Source organism: Sinohyriopsis cumingii, chromosome 11 (assembly GCF_028554795.1).
Source record: "Sinohyriopsis cumingii isolate HCF-2022 chromosome 11, ASM2855479v2, whole genome shotgun sequence".
NCBI classification, from domain to species: Eukaryota; Metazoa; Mollusca; class Bivalvia; order Unionida; family Unionidae; genus Sinohyriopsis; species Sinohyriopsis cumingii.
In genome coordinates this window covers 99,822,606-99,846,436 of record NC_142971.1, presented here as the reverse complement: position 1 = coordinate 99,846,436, position 23,831 = coordinate 99,822,606, and the positions used below count along the sequence as shown (strand labels likewise).

The window sequence follows — 23,831 nt, the reverse complement described above, 5'->3', positions numbered from 1 at the left end:
AATAAGGAAAGATTACAAGAATACTTTACATTGCAAAATAAATTAAAATCATTTTCAGAAAAAGTCGCAAATAAAGAACCATATGACATTAACAAATATGAAGAACTAAAACATCAGCTAAGTGACTATGAAACTGATTTTTGTCGGGGTGCTATATTGAGATCTAAGGCCAAATGGGCAATTGAAAGCGATAGAAATACTAAATATTTTCTAAATCTTGAGAAATATCGACACAACAAAAATGTAATCAATGAATTGATTGATGATGATGGTGTAATTATTTCAAATACAAGCGGAATCTTAGATGAAATACATCAGTTTTATAGTCATTTATATTCTTCGGTAACTGTTGATGATAATTGTACTGATTCACTTTTAAATTTTGTAAACTGTTCTGTATCTGATGAGGATAAAGATATGTGTGATGCCATAATAACAGTTGATGAAATACATACAGCTATAAAAGGGATGGCTAAAAATAAAAGCCCCGGCCCGGACGGATTGACAGTAGAGTGGTATTGTAAATTTTATGATTGTATATATGATATTCTGTTGCACATCTTTCAGAGTGTTAAGAATGACAATATTATGTCGAGATCAATGAGATTTGGGGTTATATCACTTATTTATAAAAATAAGGGGGATAATAGAAGATTGCAAAATTGGCGTCCTATCAGTTTACTTAATGTAGATTATAAAATTTTGGCAAGGATTTTGTCTACACGTTTAAAAATGGTATTACCCAAAATTATTTCTCAAACTCAGACATGTTGTATAGTTGGGAGAGATATTGCTGATACTATAGTCACTGTAAGAGATATTATAGATATGGTTGAGAGAGACAATCTTGAGGGATATATCTTAAAAATTGATCAAGAAAAAGCGTTTGACAGAGTTTGCCACTCATATTTGATTTCTGTTTTACGAAAGTTCGGTTTTGGTGACAATTTTATTCAGTGGATAAAGATATTTTATAATGAAATTAAAAGTAGTGTTAAATGCAATGGTCATCTAACGAAACCCTTTTTAATTAAAAATTCAGTCAGACAAGGTTGTCCTATATCAGCAATGTTATATGTATTAGCAGCAGAACCCTTAGGACTCGCTATCAAAGCAAATCCCACTATCAAAGGTATTCCACTCCCACTGTCTAGTAATACAAGTAAAGTTTTTCAACATGCAGATGATACAACCTTGACATTAGCGGACACACAATCCATTAATCAATCTTTTAATGTACTTGACTTGTATTGTAAAGGATCTGGTGCAAAGGTGAACAAGGAAAAGACAGAACTTCTGTGTATTGGATCTGGTAAACTTACTGATGATTATTGCAAACAATTACAAATTCAAATGTGTGATCAAGTCATCTTAATTTTGGGAGCTTATGTGGGAAAATGTGCAAAGTTATGTGAGCAACTGAACTGGAATGATAGATTGTCTAAAATTAAAAACTTATTGCAACTGTGGTCACAGAGATATTTGACAATACAAGGAAAAGTAACAGTTGTTAATAACTTATTAGTTTCTAGAGTATTGTACATAGTGTCAGTTCAGCCTCTTCCTGATATGATTGCTGATGAATTGAAGCAATTATTTCTCAGATTTATCTGGTCAGGAAAGTCCCATTTGGTTCACTATTATACAATAATTGGTGATAAGCGAAATGGCGGACTACAGTTAACTGATATAAAGATGAAAATGTATGCATTCAGACTAAAATTTTTAAAAAGATACTTTGATGTGAATTGCCATGCTATGTGGAAAAATACCTTTGATCACTTTTTATCTACTGTCCTGAACATGAGGTTGACCAAAGAGTTGTTTCTCATGTCTTTAAATAAGCAACAATTGAATACCCTACCTATATTTTACAGAGAAATGTTTCATGCATGGGAAAAACTTAGAAATAATATCGATACAAATATTGATGTGAGGAATGTTTTTGAACAACCTCTCTTTTTAAATCCTAATATTACATGTGCTGGTAAAACGTTGTTTTTCGCAGAATTTATAGAAGCAGGAATTGTTCGTGTTCAGGATATTACATATGAATTTGTACCTGGAATACTACCTTATAGAGCTATTCAAGAAATGATATACAAATCAAATTCTGAGATCAAAACAGATAAGATAAAAAAAGACTATAATTGCATAATAGAAAGTATACCATTAGGCTGGAGAAATATTGTTGCAACAGAGTCAAAACCCACTGTAACCAATGGGAGAAATAATATGTTTCTCAGAGTTGATACAAAATTATATGACCTCTGTTTATGTACAACACAACTATTTTACAAGCTTTTATGTACGTTGATTTTTCAAGAACCAGCTTCTGTTTCCTTTTGGAGTAAGATATTTAGTTTGGAAAAGCATAAATACTGGAAATTGATACACCTACCTTTCAAGACCCCAGATTGTATAGATTTGGATTACAGAATAATGCACAATCGAATATTTACAAAAGAGAGACTAAAATACTATGGCAAAATTGATCATGACTTATGTCCAGTGTGCCAATTGGAAACAGAGGATTTATTTCACATGTTTTTGAAATGTCCTGAATTAAGCTCTTTTAAGAATTATATTGTATATATAGTTGAGATTCTTTTTAAAAATTGTAGAGTTGGTGTTCTCAATAGCACTTCTTTTGAGCAAATGCTCATGATAGGATATAACAAAGAAACAAAATCAGTAAATAGTTATTTTTTGAACTACATTCTGAGCATTGCTCGATTGTGCATTTACAAAAGAAGAAACATTATGTCTTTATTAGGGAAACAAATAGACATCGAAAGATTGTTCCAATATTTGACTAGAAAATATATATTATATGCGTATCAACATTACAAAGACAAAAATCAGACTTTGATTACGAAGTATTTTGTAAAAGATAATCCTTTAATGAGAATAGAAGAGGATAAAGTGTTTATTACATTGTAGAATCATTGTTTTGTACTATAGCATTACAAAAAAATTTTTTAGAATCATTGTTCTGTAATATAGCTTAATAAAATACTATTGTAGAATCATTGTTTTGTAATATAGCATTACAAACTACTATGTACATACTGACTGTATATTTTTAACTTATATACTGTACAAAGCTTTTTTTAAATAAAGAAAGAAAAAAAAAAAAAAAAAAAAAAAAAAAAAAAAGAGCATCAGACTTTTAATCTGAGGGTCGTGAGTTCGAGTCCCACGGTGGGCGTACAATTTTTAATACCATTACAAATTTATACTACACTTTGTACACGCGTCTATTTGGCTACAAATAGGTGTGATGGTAAATGTCCCACAGAAACGTTTTCTTTTCTCATATAATCATTTTTATGTTGAATTTTGATATCCTCCTCTTCAAATTCATTAGCTTGTCAATGTCTTTCTGGTTTCGACACAGCCCTCATAAAGGTACTGATTATGCTAGTGACCCTGTATGTACCCATCCAGATAAAAAGTGAATGAAATATGTAAGTTCATTTACATATTCTATATACTTCTATTGAAGCCTTTTGTTTTGTAATTCAATAGTGTTGGGATTTTTCTATCCTATCCTTGTACTGGTGTATATTTATGTTTGTTATCTAATATTTTCGAGCTCTTAGCGCTTTTACGTCTTAGGCGCTGTACTAAGTCCACATAATTATTATTATTATTATTATTATTATTATTATTATTATTATCAATTGTGGCAATTTCCAAAATACTGATAAACAATTCTTCCCAAATATTTCTTCATTTTGATTTAGCAACTAACATTGTAAGTCAGCAATAATTCATTTTTAGGACTAACATCTTTCTTTCTTTGCTTTTTTTTTTTTTTGGTCATTTTTTTTTCTTCTTCTTCTTTTTTGTGTTTTAACCATTGATATCACCTCACCGGATTGCGCGATCCTTTTGGCCACTGCTTTCGAATGTCCGATACCCCGTAATCATACTTCCCACAAAACTGTGAACTCATTATTGTAACCTTCTTGACTTGATCTAAGATAGGTTTCTTTCACATATGTACGGTGCAGTCTTTATTTTCTCCACGTTGCAAAGTTTCATCTAACTCATCAGAACAGGAAAGAACTGACAGTACCTTGCAGTGCTAGTCTCTTTTCTTCTCTTCAATTTAAGACATATTAACTTTTAGTCGCAGATTTTAAAATTCCTTTGAGATTTGTGTTACATTGCGAATTATATATTATGTTATTGTTTGAATCGTAAGATTAATGCATTTAATTCTCAAACGATGCATTGCATTCTTTAGCTTACTTAAATCGAGAACTATTATCAAAACTCGCAATTGATAAATCATTTTAAAAAATCCATATTTTCATTCATTTAGATTGAGCATCCGAAACTGGACGGCAGCAATTTAATTTTAAGACTTAGTATTTTCATCAATACAATCATCGCATTCTATACCGCGATGTTGTGACCACCGAATTCAGGTGTCCGAGAGGCGGTGATCGTGCCTCCATTAAAACCGTGAACACATCCTGCATGCATATCTCATGCAGTTATTGTTGATTGAACCGAGAAGTCTTTATACGTCTTCACGGTGCATTCTTCGTTTTGTCTCCGTTACAACGTTTGAGTAAACTCTTTAGAACACGAAACAACTGATAGTAGCTTGCAGTGGTAGTGTCTCATTACTTTAAACATATTGTCTGTTAGGTGGAGCTTTTAGACTGGCGTTGACTTTTGTGCTTCTGTCCGTATATTTTAATAATATTCGTATCATAATATGAATGCATTCAATTTGCATATGATATAGTGGATGCGTTAGATTTACTGGAATCAAGAAGAAATGCTGACAGAATGATCAACATATCTTAGAGTTGATTAAATTGGGTACTCTATCCCGTTCGCATGGACATGTGGATACGCTCTCATTTAGGGACATTTTAGGAAAGGAGAGAAATACTTGCAGGTATATCTATATTCATTTTGACAACAATTGAAAATCAGTGGAAGCTAAATCATAACCACCTACCCTCGGACTTTCACCCATGACCCTTAGATTAAATGTCGGATGCTCTAGCGACTGAGATTGGGGCACTACTCATCCAAATTCTGTCAGTTTGTCAGTCTCGGATTTTGCTGCGTAGCCCTTTCCATTACATATTTAAAGGGCGCGGCCATGTTTGTATCACATGACGTTTAGCACTTATGGTGCAGATAGATGCCCAGAGCTCGGTTCAAACGAAAATGCTTTTCTTTACATTTCACGTTAATATCATTTAATTGCACAAGTCTTTGGAATTAAGAGTTTTTTGTTATGAAAACAAAATTCAGTAAATGCGTCCCCCACTGCTGCCATCATATTTGCATTTCCAGTAATGCTGCATATTAGTTCGTTAACTGAGAAATGAATGAGTCATAATTACCCAATAGTATTACGAATCTATGGTCATACACTAAAAAACAAACATAAGCAAAACCAAAACGGTTTCTAATACTGAACAAATAATTCAGTTAACAAAATTGTAAAATGAAAATATAAGAGGGACTTACAGCATTATGAATTGCATCCAAAATCATCCCAAAATGTTATCTTCAAGTCCAAAGGAATAGAATGTTCCGAATAAAATCTACATCCTCAAATGCATTGGTCTACCAACAGTTCTGATATATCACAATGGCATTTTCAAGAATTCTTTAGAAATAATTCACAATAGGCCAAAAATAATATTTTAACCCACGTAGCATTTTGTGGCTCCAATGAATAATTCAAACAAATGTTTGCTTCCAAATAATATCTAAACACAACAATAAATATACCTGAAGAATAATGTTACAAGAAGAACATACAAAATATGACTGACCAAATAGTCCAACTCCACGTACTTAAATACAGACAATAAGGAGTGAAAACTCATTAGCTACTACTCACTACGTGACAATGAACAAATATCCCTAAAAGCTCCGGTGGCCTATTAATTACAGCGTACCCCTCGGATGCGCAGTTCGTGGGATCGATCCCCGGCCGACTCATACCAAAGACTTACAAATATGGTACTAACAGCTGCCTTGCTTGGGGCTCAGCATTAAGACGTTAGTGTTAGGACTGGTCGGCCGGATCTCAGGATAAAGTGACTGGGTGGGACATCATGCTACATGTCTGCGGCATGATGCCCCAGTGCTAGCCATCACTATAAACTGCCACACTGCAGACATCGTAGCGATATGACTGAAAAATTCTTAAAAGCTACCTTAAAAATACAAATCACATGCACACACAAACACACACACACACACACACACACACACACACACACACAAATCTCCCATGTCGTAGAAATAAAACCACCACATCTAACACAACACCTTCCGTATTTATGTATTTTCTCCTGTACCGATCCATAGAAGAAAATCACAAATATGTATAGAGAACAATTAATTGGAAGCAAGTTTATCAACTTACAGGTACTATTTAATTGATTATGTAGTGTGTAAGCATTGCTTTCTCTGGAAACAAAAAATTTCAAGACAGGTGATTTTCACATGTGTAATTAACTGAGAGAAATTAAGGAAAGAATGCGAAGATTTAAGAGAAGAGCAGAAGGATAGTGTTTGTGTTGTCCGGACTGTAAAATCATAACTGTTAACACAAAGAAACAATGACTTGTCTTAACTTTAGCAACTTGCTCGGCTAATGACACATTTGTGCATTTCCTTAGGCAGCAAAATTTAAATTCCTCCGTGAATGGTTGATTGCCATATAAACTGGATTATTGTTTCCATAAGGGGCTAACATCTAAGATCCAATCAATCCTAGACGCTAGCTATGTGAAGTTGATGAGATAACGATTAACCATGTTGCGCATAACTACCCGAGCCAACATTCGACCATGCATTAACAAGTAGCCCGCCTAGCTCAGTCGGTAGAGCATCAGACTTTTAATCTGAGGGTCGTGAGTTCGAGTCCCACGGTGGGCGTACAATTTTTAATACCATTACAAATTTATACTACACTTTGTACACGCGTCTATTTGGCTACAAATAGGTGTGATGGTAAATGTCCCACAGAAACGTTTTCTTTTCTCATATAATCATTTTTATGTTGAATTTTGATATCCTCTTCTTCAAATTCATTAGCTTGTCAATGTCTTTCTGGTTTCGACACAGCCCTCATAAAGGTACTGATTATGGTAGTGACCCTGTATGTACCCATCCAGATAAAAAGTGAATGAAATATGTAAGTTCATTTACATATTCTATATACTTCTATTGAAGCCTTTTGTTTTGTAATTCAATAGTGTTGGGATTTTTCTATCCTATCCTTGTACTGGTGTATATTTATGTTTGTTATCTAATATTTTCGAGCTCTTAGCGCTTTTACGTCTCAGGCGCTGTACTAAGTCCACATAATTATTATTATTATTATTATTATTATTATTATTATTATTATTATCAATTGTGGGAATTTCCAAAATACTGATAAACAATTCTTCCCAAATATTTCTTCATTTTGATTTAGCAACTAACATTGTAAGTCAGCAATAATTCATTTTTAGGACTAACATCTTTCTTTCTTTGCTTTTTTTTTTTTGGTCATTTTTTTTTCTTCTTCTTCTTTTTTGTGTTTTAACCATTGATATCACCTCACCGGATTGCGCGATCCTTTTGGCCACTGCTTTCGAATGTCCGATACCCCGTAATCATACTTCCCACAAAACTGTGAACTCATTATTGTAACCTTCTTGACTTGATCTAAGATAGGTTTCTTTCACATATGTACGGTGCAGTCTTTATTTTCTCCACGTTGCAAAGTTTCATCTAACTCATCAGAACAGGAAAGAACTGACAGTACCTTGCAGTGCTAGTCTCTTTTCTTCTCTTCAATTTAAGACATATTAACTTTTAGTCGCAGATTTTAAAATTCCTTTGAGATTTGTGTTACATTGCGAATTATATATTATGTTATTGTTTGAATCGTAAGATTAATGCATTTAATTCTCAAACGATGCATTGCATTCTTTAGCTTACTTAAATCGAGAACTATTATCAAAACTCGCAATTGATAAATCATTTTAAAAAATCCATATTTTCATTCGTTTAGATTGAGCATCCGAAACTGGACGGCAGCAATTTAATTTTAAGACTTAGTATTTTCACCAATACAATCATCGCATTCTATACCGCGATGTTGTGACCACCGAATTCAGGTGTCCGAGAGGCGGTGATCGTACCTCCATTAAAACCGTGAACACATCCTGCATGCATATCTCATGCAGTTATTGTTGATTGAACCGAGAAGTCTTTATACGTCTTCACGGTGCATTCTTCGTTTTGTCTCCGTTACAACGTTTGAGTAAACTCTTTAGAACACGAAACAACTGATAGTAGCTTGCAGTGGTAGTGTCTCATTACTTTAAACATATTGTCTGTTAGGTGGAGCTTTTAGACTGGCGTTGACTTTTGTGCTTCTGTCCGTATATTTTAATAATATTCGTATCATAATATGAATGCATTCAATTTGCATATGATATAGTGGATGCGTTAGATTTACTGGAATCAAGAAGAAATGCTGACAGAATGATCAACATATCTTAGAGTTGATTAAATTGGGTACTCTATCCCGTTCGCATGGACATGTGGATACGCTCTCATTTAGGGACATTTTAGGAAAGGAGAGAAATACTTGCAGGTATATCTATATTCATTTTGACAACAATTGAAAATCAGTGGAAGCTAAATCATAACCACCTACCCTCGGACTTTCACCCATGACCCTTAGATTAAATGTCGGATGCTCTAGCGACTGAGATTGGGGCACTACTCATCCAAATTCTGTCAGTTTGTCAGTCTCGGATTTTGCTGCGTAGCCCTTTCCATTACATATTTAAAGGGCGCGGCCATGTTTGTATCACATGACGTTTAGCACTTATGGTGCAGATAGATGCCCAGAGCTCGGTTCAAACGAAAATGCTTTTCTTTACATTTCACGTTAATATCATTTAATTGCACAAGTCTTTGGAATTAAGAGTTTTTTGTTATGAAAACAAAATTCAGTAAATGCGTCCCCCACTGCTGCCATCATATTTGCATTTCCAGTAATGCTGCATATTAGTTCGTTAACTGAGAAATGAATGAGTCATAATTACCCAATAGTATTACGAATCTATGGTCATACACTAAAAAACAAACATAAGCAAAACCAAAACGGTTTCTAATACTGAACAAATAATTCAGTTAACAAAATTGTAAAATGAAAATATAAGAGGGACTTACAGCATTATGAATTGCATCCAAAATCATCCCAAAATGTTATCTTCAAGTCCAAAGGAATAGAATGTTCCGAATAAAATCTACATCCTCAAATGCATTGGTCTACCAACAGTTCTGATATATCACAATGGCATTTTCAAGAATTCTTTAGAAATAATTCACAATAGGCCAAAAATAATATTTTAACCCACGTAGCATTTTGTGGCTCCAATGAATAATTCAAACAAATGTTTGCTTCCAAATAATATCTAAACACAACAATAAATATACCTGAAGAATAATGTTACAAGAAGAACATACAAAATATGACTGACCAAATAGTCCAACTCCACGTACTTAAATACAGACAATAAGGAGTGAAAACTCATTAGCTACTACTCACTACGTGACAATGAACAAATATCCCTAAAAGCTCCGGTGGCCTAGTAATTACAGCGTACGCCTCGGATGCGGCAGTTCGTGGGATCGATCCCCGGCCGACTCATACCAAAGACTTACAAATATGGTACTAACAGCTGCCTTGCTTGGGGCTCAGCATTAAGAGGTTAGTGTTAGGACTGGTCGGCCGGATCTCAGGATAAAGTGACTGGGTGGGACATCATGCTACATGTCTGCGGCATGATGCCCCAGTGCTAGCCATCACTATAAACTGCCACACTGCAGACATCGTAGCGATATGACTGAAAAATTCTTAAAAGCTACCTTAAAAATACAAATCACATGCACACACAAACACACACACACACACACACACACACACACACACACACACAAATCTCCCATGTCGTAGAAATAAAACCACCACATCTAACACAACACCTTCCGTATTTATGTATTTTCTCCTGTACCGATCCATAGAAGAAAATCACAAATATGTATAGAGAACAATTAATTGGAAGCAAGTTTATCAACTTACAGGTACTATTTAATTGATTATGTAGTGTGTAAGCATTGCTTTCTCTGGAAACAAAAAATTTCAAGACAGGTGATTTTCACATGTGTAATTAACTGAGAGAAATTAAGGAAAGAATGCGAAGATTTAAGAGAAGAGCAGAAGGATAGTGTTTGTGTTGTCCGGACTGTAAAATCATAACTGTTAACACAAAGAAACAATGACTTGTCTTAACCCTAGCAACTTGCTCGGCTAATGACACATTTGTGCATTTCCTTAGGCAGCAAAATTTAAATTCCTCCGTGAATGGTTGATTGCCATATAAACTGGATTATTGTTTCCATAAGGGGCTAACATCTAAGATCCAATCAATCCTAGACGCTAGCTATGTGAAGTTGATGAGATAACGATTAACCATGTTGCGCATAACTACCCGAGCCAACATTCGACCATGCATTAACAAGTAGCCCGCCTAGCTCAGTCGGTAGAGCATCAGACTTTTAATCTGAGGGTCGTGAGTTCGAGTCCCACGGTGGGCGTACAATTTTTAATACCATTACAAATTTATACTACACTTTGTACACGCGTCTATTTGGCTACAAATAGGTGTGATGGTAAATGTCCCACAGAAACGTTTTCTTTTCTCATATAATCATTTTTATGTTGAATTTTGATATCCTCTTCTTCAAATTCATTAGCTTGTCAATGTCTTTCTGGTTTCGACACAGCCCTCATAAAGGTACTGATTATGGTAGTGACCCTGTATGTACCCATCCAGATAAAAAGTGAATGAAATATGTAAGTTCATTTACATATTCTATATACTTCTATTGAAGCCTTTTGTTTTGTAATTCAATAGTGTTGGGATTTTTCTATCCTATCCTTGTACTGGTGTATATTTATGTTTGTTATCTAATATTTTTGAGCTCTTAGCGCTTTTACGTCTCAGGCGCTGTACTAAATCCACATAATTATTATTATTATTATTATTATTATTATTATTATTATTATTATTATCAATTGTGGGAATTTCCAAAATACTGATAAACAATTCTTCCCAAATATTTCTTCATTTTGATTTAGCAACTAACATTGTAAGTCAGCAATAATTCATTTTTAGGACTAACATCTTTCTTTCTTTGCTTTTTTTTTTTTTGGTCATTTTTTTTTCTTCTTCTTCTTTTTTGTGTTTTAACCATTGATATCACCTCACCGGATTGCGCGATCCTTTTGGCCACTGCTTTCGAATGTCCGATACCCCGTAATCATACTTCCCACAAAACTGTGAACTCATTATTGTAACCTTCTTGACTTGATCTAAGATAGGTTTCTTTCACATATGTACGGTGCAGTCTTTATTTTCTCCACGTTGCAAAGTTTCATCTAACTCATCAGAACAGGAAAGAACTGACAGTACCTTGCAGTGCTAGTCTCTTTTCTTCTCTTCAATTTAAGACATATTAACTTTTAGTCGCAGATTTTAAAATTCCTTTGAGATTTGTGTTACATTGCGAATTATATATTATGTTATTGTTTGAATCGTAAGATTAATGCATTTAATTCTCAAACGATGCATTGCATTCTTTAGCTTACTTAAATCGAGAACTATTATCAAAACTCGCAATTGATAAATCATTTTAAAAAATCCATATTTTCATTCATTTAGATTGAGCATCCGAAACTGGACGGCAGCAATTTAATTTTAAGACTTAGTATTTTCATCAATACAATCATCGCATTCTATACCGCGATGTTGTGACCACCGAATTCAGGTGTCCGAGAGGCGGTGATCGTACCTCCATTAAAACCGTGAACACATCCTGCATGCATATCTCATGCAGTTATTGTTGATTGAACCGAGAAGTCTTTATACGTCTTCACGGTGCATTCTTCGTTTTGTCTCCGTTACAACGTTTGAGTAAACTCTTTAGAACACGAAACAACTGATAGTAGCTTGCAGTGGTAGTGTCTCATTACTTTAAACATATTGTCTGTTAGGTGGAGCTTTTAGACTGGCGTTGACTTTTGTGCTTCTGTCCGTATATTTTAATAATATTCGTATCATAATATGAATGCATTCAATTTGCATATGATATAGTGGATGCGTTAGATTTACTGGAATCAAGAAGAAATGCTGACAGAATGATCAACATATCTTAGAGTTGATTAAATTGGGTACTCTATCCCGTTCGCATGGACATGTGGATACGCTCTCATTTAGGGACATTTTAGGAAAGGAGAGAAATACTTGCAGGTATATCTATATTCATTTTGACAACAATTGAAAATCAGTGGAAGCTAAATCATAACCACCTACCCTCGGACTTTCACCCATGACCCTTAGATTAAATGTCGGATGCTCTAGCGACTGAGATTGGGGCACTACTCATCCAAATTCTGTCAGTTTGTCAGTCTCGGATTTTGCTGCGTAGCCCTTTCCATTACATATTTAAAGGGCGCGGCCATGTTTGTATCACATGACGTTTAGCACTTATGGTGCAGATAGATGCCCAGAGCTCGGTTCAAACGAAAATGCTTTTCTTTACATTTCACGTTAATATCATTTAATTGCACAAGTCTTTGGAATTAAGAGTTTTTTGTTATGAAAACAAAATTCAGTAAATGCGTCCCCCACTGCTGCCATCATATTTGCATTTCCAGTAATGCTGCATATTAGTTCGTTAACTGAGAAATGAATGAGTCATAATTACCCAATAGTATTACGAATCTATGGTCATACACTAAAAAACAAACATAAGCAAAACCAAAACGGTTTCTAATACTGAACAAATAATTCAGTTAACAAAATTGTAAAATGAAAATATAAGAGGGACTTACAGCATTATGAATTGCATCCAAAATCATCCCAAAATGTTATCTTCAAGTCCAAAGGAATAGAATGTTCCGAATAAAATCTACATCCTCAAATGCATTGGTCTACCAACAGTTCTGATATATCACAATGGCATTTTCAAGAATTCTTTAGAAATAATTCACAATAGGCCAAAAATAATATTTTAACCCACGTAGCATTTTCTGGCTCCAATGAATAATTCAAACAAATGTTTGCTTCCAAATAATATCTAAACACAACAATAAATATACCTGAAGAATAATGTTACAAGAAGAACATACAAAATATGACTGACCAAATAGTCCAACTCCACGTACTTAAATAAAGACAATAAGGAGTGAAAACTCATTAGCTACTACTCACTACGTGACAATGAACAAATATCCCTAAAAGCTCCGGTGGCCTAGTAATTACAGCGTACGCCTCGGATGCGGCAGTTCGTGGGATCGATCCCCGGCTGAGTCATACCAAACACTTACAAATATGGTACTAACAGCTGCCTTGCTTGGGGCTCAGCATTAAGAGGTTAGTGTTAGGACTGGTCGGCCGGATCTCAGGATAAAGTGACTGGGTGGGACATCATGCCACATGTCTGCGGCATGATGCCCCAGTGCTAGCCATCACTATAAACTGCCACACTGCAGACATCGTAGCGATATGACTGAAAAATTCTTAAAAGCTACCTTAAAAATACAAATCACATGCACACACAAACACACACACACACACACACACACACACAAATCTCCCATGTCGTAGAAATAAAACCACCACATCTAACACAACACCTTCCGTATTTATGTATTTTCTCCTGTACCGATCCATAGAAGAAAATCACAAATATGTATAGAGAACAATTAATTGGAAGCAAGTTTATCAACTTACAGGTACTATTTAATTGATTATGTAGTGTGTAAGCATTGCTTTCTCTGGAAACAAAAAATTTCAAGATAGGTGATTTTCACATGTGTAATTAACTGAGAGAAATTAAGGAAAGAATGCGAAGATTTAAGAGAAGAGCAGAAGGATAGTGTTTGTGTTGTCCGGACTGTAAAATCATAACTGTTAACACAAAGAAACAATGACTTGTCTTAACTTTAGCAACTTGCTCGGCTAATGACACATTTGTGCATTTCCTTAGGCAGCAAAATTTAAATTCCTCCGTGAATGGTTGATTGCCATATAAACTGGATTATTGTTTCCATAAGGGGCTAACATCTAAGATCCAATCAATCCTAGACGCTAGCTATGTGAAGTTGATGAGATAACGATTAACCATGTTGCGCATAACTACCCGAGCCAACATTCGACCATGCATTAACAAGTAGCCCGCCTAGCTCAGTCGGTAGAGCATCAGACTTTTAATCTGAGGGTCGTGAGTTCGAGTCCCACGGTGGGCGTACAATTTTTAATACCATTACAAATTTATACTACACTTTGTACACGCGTCTGTTTGGCTACAAATAGGTGTGATGGTAAATGTCCCACAGAAACGTTTTCTTTTCTCATATAATCATTTTTATGTTGAATTTTGAGATCCTCTTCTTCAAATTCATTAGCTTGTCAATGTCTTTCTGGTTTCGACACAGCCCTCATAAAGGTACTGATTATGGTAGTGACCCTGTATGTACCCATCCAGATAAAAAGTGAATGAAATATGTAAGTTCATTTACATATTCTATATACTTCTATTGAAGCCTTTTGTTTTCTAATTCAATAGTGTTGGGATTTTTCTATCCTATCCTTGTACTGGTGTATATTTTTGTTTGTTATCTAATATTTTCGAGCTCTTAGCGCTTTTACGTCTTAGGCGCTGTACTAAGTCCACATAATTATTATTATTATTATTATTATTATTATTATTATTATTATTATTATCAATTGTGGCAATTTCCAAAATACTGATAAACAATTCTTCCCAAATATTTCTTCATTTTGATTTAGCAACTAACATTGTAAGTCAGCAATAATTCATTTTTAGGACTAACATCTTTCTTTCTTTGCTTTTTTTTTTTTTGGTCATTTTTTTTTCTTCTTCTTCTTTTTTGTGTTTTAACCATTGATATCACCTCACCGGATTGCGCGATCCTTTTGGCCACTGCTTTCGAATGTCCGATACCCCGTAATCATACTTCCCACAAAACTGTGAACTCATTATTGTAACCTTCTTGACTTGATCTAAGATAGGTTTCTTTCACATATGTACGGTGCAGTCTTTATTTTCTCCACGTTGCAAAGTTTCATCTAACTCATCAGAACAGGAAAGAACTGACAGTACCTTGCAGTGCTAGTCTCTTTTCTTCTCTTCAATTTGAGACATATTAACTTTTAGTCGCAGATTTTAAAATTCCTTTGAGATTTGTGTTACATTGCGAATTATATATTATGTTATTGTTTGAATCGTAAGATTAATGCATTTAATTCTCAAACGATGCATTGCATTCTTTAGCTTACTTAAATCGAGAACTATTATCAAAACTCGCAATTGATAAATCATTTTAAAAAATCCATATTTTCATTCATTTAGATTGAGCATCCGAAACTGGACGGCAGCAATTTAATTTTAAGACTTAGTATTTTCATCAATACAATCATCGCATTCTATACCGCGATGTTGTGACCACCGAATTCAGGTGTCCGAGAGGCGGTGATCGTGCCTCCATTAAAACCGTGAACACATCCTGCATGCATATCTCATGCAGTTATTGTTGATTGAACCGAGAAGTCTTTATACGTCTTCACGGTGCATTCTTCGTTTTGTCTCCGTTACAACGTTTGAGTAAACTCTTTAGAACACGAAACAACTGATAGTAGCTTGCAGTGGTAGTGTCTCATTACTTTAAACATATTGTCTGTTAGGTGGAGCTTTTAGACTGGCGTTGACTTTTGTGCTTCTGTCCGTATATTTTAATAATATTCGTATCATAATATGAATGCATTCAATTTGCATATGATATAGTGGATGCGTTAGATTTACTGGAATCAAGAAGAAATGCTGACAGAATGATCAACATATCTTAGAGTTGATTAAATTGGGTACTCTATCCCGTTCGCATGGACATGTGGATACGCTCTCATTTAGGGACATTTTAGGAAAGGAGAGAAATACTTGCAGGTATATCTATATTCATTTTGACAACAATTGAAAATCAGTGGAAGCTAAATCATAACCACCTACCCTCGGACTTTCACCCATGACCCTTAGATTAAATGTCGGATGCTCTAGCGACTGAGATTGGGGCACTACTCATCCAAATTCTGTCAGTTTGTCAGTCTCGGATTTTGCTGCGTAGCCCTTTCCATTACATATTTAAAGGGCGCGGCCATGTTTGTATCACATGACGTTTAGCACTTATGGTGCAGATAGATGCCCAGAGCTCGGTTCAAACGAAAATGCTTTTCTTTACATTTCACGTTAATATCATTTAATTGCACAAGTCTTTGGAATTAAGAGTTTTTTGTTATGAAAACAAAATTCAGTAAATGCGTCCCCCACTGCTGCCATCATATTTGCATTTCCAGTAATGCTGCATATTAGTTCGTTAACTGAGAAATGAATGAGTCATAATTACCCAATAGTATTACGAATCTATGGTCATACACTAAAAAACAAACATAAGCAAAACCAAAACGGTTTCTAATACTGAACAAATAATTCAGTTAACAAAATTGTAAAATGAAAATATAAGAGGGACTTACAGCATTATGAATTGCATCCAAAATCATCGCAAAATGTTATCTTCAAGTCCAAAGGAATAGAATGTTCCGAATAAAATCTACATCCTCAAATGCATTGGTCTACCAACAGTTCTGATATATCACAATGGCATTTTCAAGAATTCTTTAGAAATAATTCACAATAGGCCAAAAATAATATTTTAACCCACGTAGCATTTTGTGGCTCCAATGAATAATTCAAACAAATGTTTGCTTCCAAATAATATCTAAACACAACAATAAATATACCTGAAGAATAATGTTACAAGAAGAACATACAAAATATGACTGACCAAATAGTCCAACTCCACGTACTTAAATAAAGACAATAAGGAGTGAAAACTCATTAGCTACTACTCACTACGTGACAATGAACAAATATCCCTAAAAGCTCCGGTGGCCTAGTAATTACAGCGTACGCCTCGGATGCGGGAGTTCGTGGGATCGATCCCCGGCTGAGTCATACCAAAGACTTACAAATATGGTACTAACAGCTGCCTTGCTTGGGGCTCAGCATTAAGAGGTTAGTGTTAGGACTGGTCGGCCGGATCTCAGGATAAAGTGACTGGGTGGGACATCATGCCACATGTCTGCGGCATGATGCCCCAGTGCTAGCCATCACTATAAACTGCCACACTGCAGACATCGTAGCGATATGACTGAAAAATTCTTAAAAGCTACCTTAAAAATACAAATCACATGCACACACAAACACACACACACACACACACACACACACACACACACACACACACAAATCTCCCATGTCGTAGAAATAAAACCACCACATCTAACACAACACCTTCCGTATTTATGTATTTTCTCCTGTACCGATCCATAGAAGAAAATCACAAATATGTATAGAGAACAATTAATTGGAAGCAAGTTTATCAACTTACAGGTACTATTTAATTGATTATGTAGTGTGTAAGCATTGCTTTCTCTGGAAACAAAGAATTTCAAGATAGGTGATTTTTCACATGTGTAATTAACTGAGAGAAATTAAGGAAAGAATGCGAAGATTTAAGAGAAGAGCAGAAGGATAGTGTTTGTGTTGTCCGGACTGTAAAATCATAACTGTTAACACAAAGAAACAATGACTTGTCTTAACTTTAGCAACTTGCTCGGCTAATGACACATTTGTGCATTTCCTTAGGCAGCAAAATTTAAATTCCTCCGTGAATGGTTGATTGCCATATAAACTGGATTATTGTTTCCATAAGGGGCTAACATCTAAGATCCAATCAATCCTAGACGCTAGCTATGTGAAGTTGATGAGATAACGATTAACCATGTTGCGCATAACTACCCGAGCCAACATTCGACCATGCATTAACAAGTAGCCCGCCTAGCTCAGTCGGTAGAGCATCAGACTGGAAATCAATTCTTACCGAGGGAAAAACTGACGAAATGTATTTCAGTGAACCACTCATTTGGTGGGATAATGTAAAATACAAAATTAAAAAATTTTCCCAAGTATACTGTACAAGAAGAAATAAGGAAAGATTACAAGAATACTTTACATTGCAAAATAAATTAAAATCATTTTCAGAAAAAGTCGCAAATAAAGAACCATATGACATTAACAAATATGAAGAACTAAAACATCAGCTAAGTGACTATGAAACTGATTTTTGTCGGGGTGCTATATTGAGATCTAAGGCCAAATGGGCAATTGAAAGCGATAGAAATACTAAATATTTTCTAAATCTTGAGAAATATCGACACAACAAAAATGTAATCAATGAATTGATTGATGATGATGGTGTAATTATTTCAAATACAAGCGGAATCTTAGATGAAATACATCAGTTTTATAGTCATTTATATTCTTCGGTAACTGTTGATGATAATTGTACTGATTCACTTTTAAATTTTGTAAACTGTTCTGTATCTGATGAGGATAAAGATATGTGTGATGCCATAATAACAGTTGATGAAATACATACAGCTATAAAAGGGATGGCTAAAAATAAAAGCCCCGGCCCGGACGGATTGACAGTAGAGTGGTATTGTAAATTTTATGATTGTATATATGATATTCTGTTGCACATCTTTCAGAGTGTTAAGAATGACAATATTATGTCGAGATCAATGAGATTTGGGGTTATATCACTTATTTATAAAAATAAGGGGGATAATAGAAGATTGCAAAATTGGCGTCCTATCAGTTTACTTAATGTAGATTATAAAATTTTGGCAAGGATTTTGTCTACACGTTTAAAAATGGTATTACCCAAAATTATTTCTCAAACTCAGACATGTTGTATAGTTGGGAGAGATATTGCTGATACTATAGTCACTGTAAGAGATATTATAGATATGGTTGAGAGAGACAATCTTGAGGGATATATCTTAAAAATTGATCAAGAAAAAGCGTTTGACAGAGTTTGCCACTCATATTTGATTTCTGTTTTACGAAAGTTCGGTTTTGGTGACAATTTTATTCAGTGGATAAAGATATTTTATAATGAAATTAAAAGTAGTGTTAAATGCAATGGTCATCTAACGAAACCCTTTTTAATTAAAAATTCAGTCAGACAAGGTTGTCCTATATCAGCAATGTTATATGTATTAGCAGCAGAACCCTTAGGACTCGCTATCAAAGCAAATCCCACTATCAAAGGTATTCCACTCCCACTGTCTAGTAATACAAGTAAAGTTTTTCAACATGCAGATGATACAACCTTGACATTAGCGGACACACAATCCATTAATCAATCTTTTAATGTACTTGACTTGTATTGTAAAGGATCTGGTGCAAAGGTGAACAAGGAAAAGACAGAACTTCTGTGTATTGGATCTGGTAAACTTACTGATGATTATTGCAAACAATTACAAATTCAAATGTGTGATCAAGTCATCTTAATTTTGGGAGCTTATGTGGGAAAATGTGCAAAGTTATGTGAGCAACTGAACTGGAATGATAGATTGTCTAAAATTAAAAACTTATTGCAACTGTGGTCACAGAGATATTTGACAATACAAGGAAAAGTAACAGTTGTTAATAACTTATTAGTTTCTAGAGTATTGTACATAGTGTCAGTTCAGCCTCTTCCTGATATGATTGCTGATGAATTGAAGCAATTATTTCTCAGATTTATCTGGTCAGGAAAGTCCCATTTGGTTCACTATTATACAATAATTGGTGATAAGCGAAATGGCGGACTACAGTTAACTGATATAAAGATGAAAATGTATGCATTCAGACTAAAATTTTTAAAAAGATACTTTGATGTGAATTGCCATGCTATGTGGAAAAATACCTTTGATCACTTTTTATCTACTGTCCTGAACATGAGGTTGACCAAAGAGTTGTTTCTCATGTCTTTAAATAAGCAACAATTGAATACCCTACCTATATTTTACAGAGAAATGTTTCATGCATGGGAAAAACTTAGAAATAATATCGATACAAATATTGATGTGAGGAATGTTTTTGAACAACCTCTCTTTTTAAATCCTAATATTACATGTGCTGGTAAAACGTTGTTTTTCGCAGAATTTATAGAAGCAGGAATTGTTCGTGTTCAGGATATTACATATGAATTTGTACCTGGAATACTACCTTATAGAGCTATTCAAGAAATGATATACAAATCAAATTCTGAGATCAAAACAGATAAGATAAAAAAAGACTATAATTGCATAATAGAAAGTATACCATTAGGCTGGAGAAATATTGTTGCAACAGAGTCAAAACCCACTGTAACCAATGGGAGAAATAATATGTTTCTCAGAGTTGATACAAAATTATATGACCTCTGTTTATGTACAACACAACTATTTTACAAGCTTTTATGTACGTTGATTTTTCAAGAACCAGCTTCTGTTTCCTTTTGGAGTAAGATATTTAGTTTGGAAAAGCATAAATACTGGAAATTGATACACCTACCTTTCAAGACCCCAGATTGTATAGATTTGGATTACAGAATAATGCACAATCGAATATTTACAAAAGAGAGACTAAAATACTATGGCAAAATTGATCATGACTTATGTCCAGTGTGCCAATTGGAAACAGAGGATTTATTTCACATGTTTTTGAAATGTCCTGAATTAAGCTCTTTTAAGAATTATATTGTATATATAGTTGAGATTCTTTTTAAAAATTGTAGAGTTGGTGTTCTCAATAGCACTTCTTTTGAGCAAATGCTCATGATAGGATATAACAAAGAAACAAAATCAGTAAATAGTTATTTTTTGAACTACATTCTGAGCATTGCTCGATTGTGCATTTACAAAAGAAGAAACATTATGTCTTTATTAGGGAAACAAATAGACATCGAAAGATTGTTCCAATATTTGACTAGAAAATATATATTATATGCGTATCAACATTACAAAGACAAAAATCAGACTTTGATTACGAAGTATTTTGTAAAAGATAATCCTTTAATGAGAATAGAAGAGGATAAAGTGTTTATTACATTGTAGAATCATTGTTTTGTACTATAGCATTACAAAAAAAATTTTTAGAATCATTGTTCTGTAATATAGCTTAATAAAATACTATTGTAGAATCATTGTTTTGTAATATAGCATTACAAACTACTATGTACATACTGACTGTATATTTTTAACTTATATACTGTACAAAGCTTTTTTTAAATAAAGAAAGAAAAAAAAAAAAAAAAAAAAAAAAAAAAAAAAAGAGCATCAGACTTTTAATCTGAGGGTCGTGAGTTCGAGTCCCACGGTGGGCGTACAATTTTTAATACCATTACAAATTTATACTACACTTTGTACACGCGTCTATTTGGCTACAAATAGGTGTGATGGTAAATGTCCCACAGAAACGTTTTCTTTTCTCATATAATCATTTTTATGTTGAATTTTGATATCCTCCTCTTCAAATTCATTAGCTTGTCAATGTCTTTCTGGTTTCGACACAGCCCTCATAAAGGTACTGATTATGCTAGTGACCCTGTATGTACCCATCCAGATAAAAAGTGAATGAAATATGTAAGTTCATTTACATATTCTATATACTTCTATTGAAGCCTTTTGTTTTGTAATTCAATAGTGTTGGGATTTTTCTATCCTATCCTTGTACTGGTGTATATTTTTGTTTGTTATCTAATATTTTCGAGCTCTTAGCGCTTTTACGTCTTAGGCGCTGTACTAAGTCCACATAATTATTATTATTATTATTATTATTATTATTATTATTATTATTATTATCAATTGTGGCAATTTCCAAAATACTGATAAACAATTCTTCCCAAATATTTCTTCATTTTGATTTAGCAACTAACATTGTAAGTCAGCAATAATTCATTTTTAGGACTAACATCTTTCTTTCTTTGCTTTTTTTTTTTTTTGGTCATTTTTTTTTCTTCTTCTTCTTTTTTGTGTTTTAACCATTGATATCACCTCACCGGATTGCGCGATCCTTTTGGCCACTGCTTTCGAATGTCCGATACCCCGTAATCATACTTCCCACAAAACTGTGAACTCATTATTGTAACCTTCTTGACTTGATCTAAGATAGGTTTCTTTCACATATGTACGGTGCAGTCTTTATTTTCTCCACGTTGCAAAGTTTCATCTAACTCATCAGAACAGGAAAGAACTGACAGTACCTTGCAGTGCTAGTCTCTTTTCTTCTCTTCAATTTAAGACATATTAACTTTTAGTCGCAGATTTTAAAATTCCTTTGAGATTTGTGTTACATTGCGAATTATATATTATGTTATTGTTTGAATCGTAAGATTAATGCATTTAATTCTCAAACGATGCATTGCATTCTTTAGCTTACTTAAATCGAGAACTATTATCAAAACTCGCAATTGATAAATCATTTTAAAAAATCCATATTTTCATTCATTTAGATTGAGCATCCGAAACTGGACGGCAGCAATTTAATTTTAAGACTTAGTATTTTCATCAATACAATCATCGCATTCTATACCGCGATGTTGTGACCACCGAATTCAGGTGTCCGAGAGGCGGTGATCGTGCCTCCATTAAAACCGTGAACACATCCTGCATGCATATCTCATGCAGTTATTGTTGATTGAACCGAGAAGTCTTTATACGTCTTCACGGTGCATTCTTCGTTTTGTCTCCGTTACAACGTTTGAGTAAACTCTTTAGAACACGAAACAACTGATAGTAGCTTGCAGTGGTAGTGTCTCATTACTTTAAACATATTGTCTGTTAGGTGGAGCTTTTAGACTGGCGTTGACTTTTGTGCTTCTGTCCGTATATTTTAATAATATTCGTATCATAATATGAATGCATTCAATTTGCATATGATATAGTGGATGCGTTAGATTTACTGGAATCAAGAAGAAATGCTGACAGAATGATCAACATATCTTAGAGTTGATTAAATTGGGTACTCTATCCCGTTCGCATGGACATGTGGATACGCTCTCATTTAGGGACATTTTAGGAAAGGAGAGAAATACTTGCAGGTATATCTATATTCATTTTGACAACAATTGAAAATCAGTGGAAGCTAAATCATAACCACCTACCCTCGGACTTTCACCCATGACCCTTAGATTAAATGTCGGATGCTCTAGCGACTGAGATTGGGGCACTACTCATCCAAATTCTGTCAGTTTGTCAGTCTCGGATTTTGCTGCGTAGCCCTTTCCATTACATATTTAAAGGGCGCGGCCATGTTTGTATCACATGACGTTTAGCACTTATGGGTGCAGATAGATGCCCAGAGCTCGGTTCAAACGAAAATGCTTTTCTTTACATTTCACGTTAATATCATTTAATTGCACAAGTCTTTGGAATTAAGAGTTTTTTGTTATGAAAACAAAATTCAGTAAATGCGTCCCCCACTGCTGCCATCATATTTGCATTTCCAGTAATGCTGCATATTAGTTCGTTAACTGAGAAATGAATGAGTCATAATTACCCAATAGTATTACGAATCTATGGTCATACACTAAAAAACAAACATAAGCAAAACCAAAACGGTTTCTAATACTGAACAAATAATTCAGTTAACAAAATTGTAAAATGAAAATATAAGAGGGACTTACAGCATTATGAATTGCATCCAAAATCATCCCAAAATGTTATCTTCAAGTCCAAAGGAATAGAATGTTCCGAATAAAATCTACATCCTCAAATGCATTGGTCTACCAACAGTTCTGATATATCACAATGGCATTTTCAAGA

The 23,831-nt window shown here is 34.2% G+C and overlaps 3 non-coding genes across 3 annotated transcripts; all 3 read left to right on the top strand.

Annotated features, from left to right (window-relative positions):
• The first annotated feature begins 6,857 nt into the window (after positions 1 to 6,857).
• On the top strand, positions 6,858 to 6,930 carry Trnak-uuu (transfer RNA lysine (anticodon UUU)). The gene has a single exon. It is a non-coding gene; the product is annotated as a tRNA-Lys (tRNA).
• Positions 6,931 to 10,580: 3,650 nt separating this feature from the next.
• Trnak-uuu (transfer RNA lysine (anticodon UUU)) lies at positions 10,581 to 10,653 on the top strand. Its single transcript has one exon. It is a non-coding gene; the product is annotated as a tRNA-Lys (tRNA).
• Positions 10,654 to 14,295: 3,642 nt separating this feature from the next.
• On the top strand, positions 14,296 to 14,368 carry Trnak-uuu (transfer RNA lysine (anticodon UUU)). Its single transcript has one exon. It is a non-coding gene; the product is annotated as a tRNA-Lys (tRNA).
• The last annotated feature ends 9,463 nt before the right edge of the window (positions 14,369 to 23,831 follow it).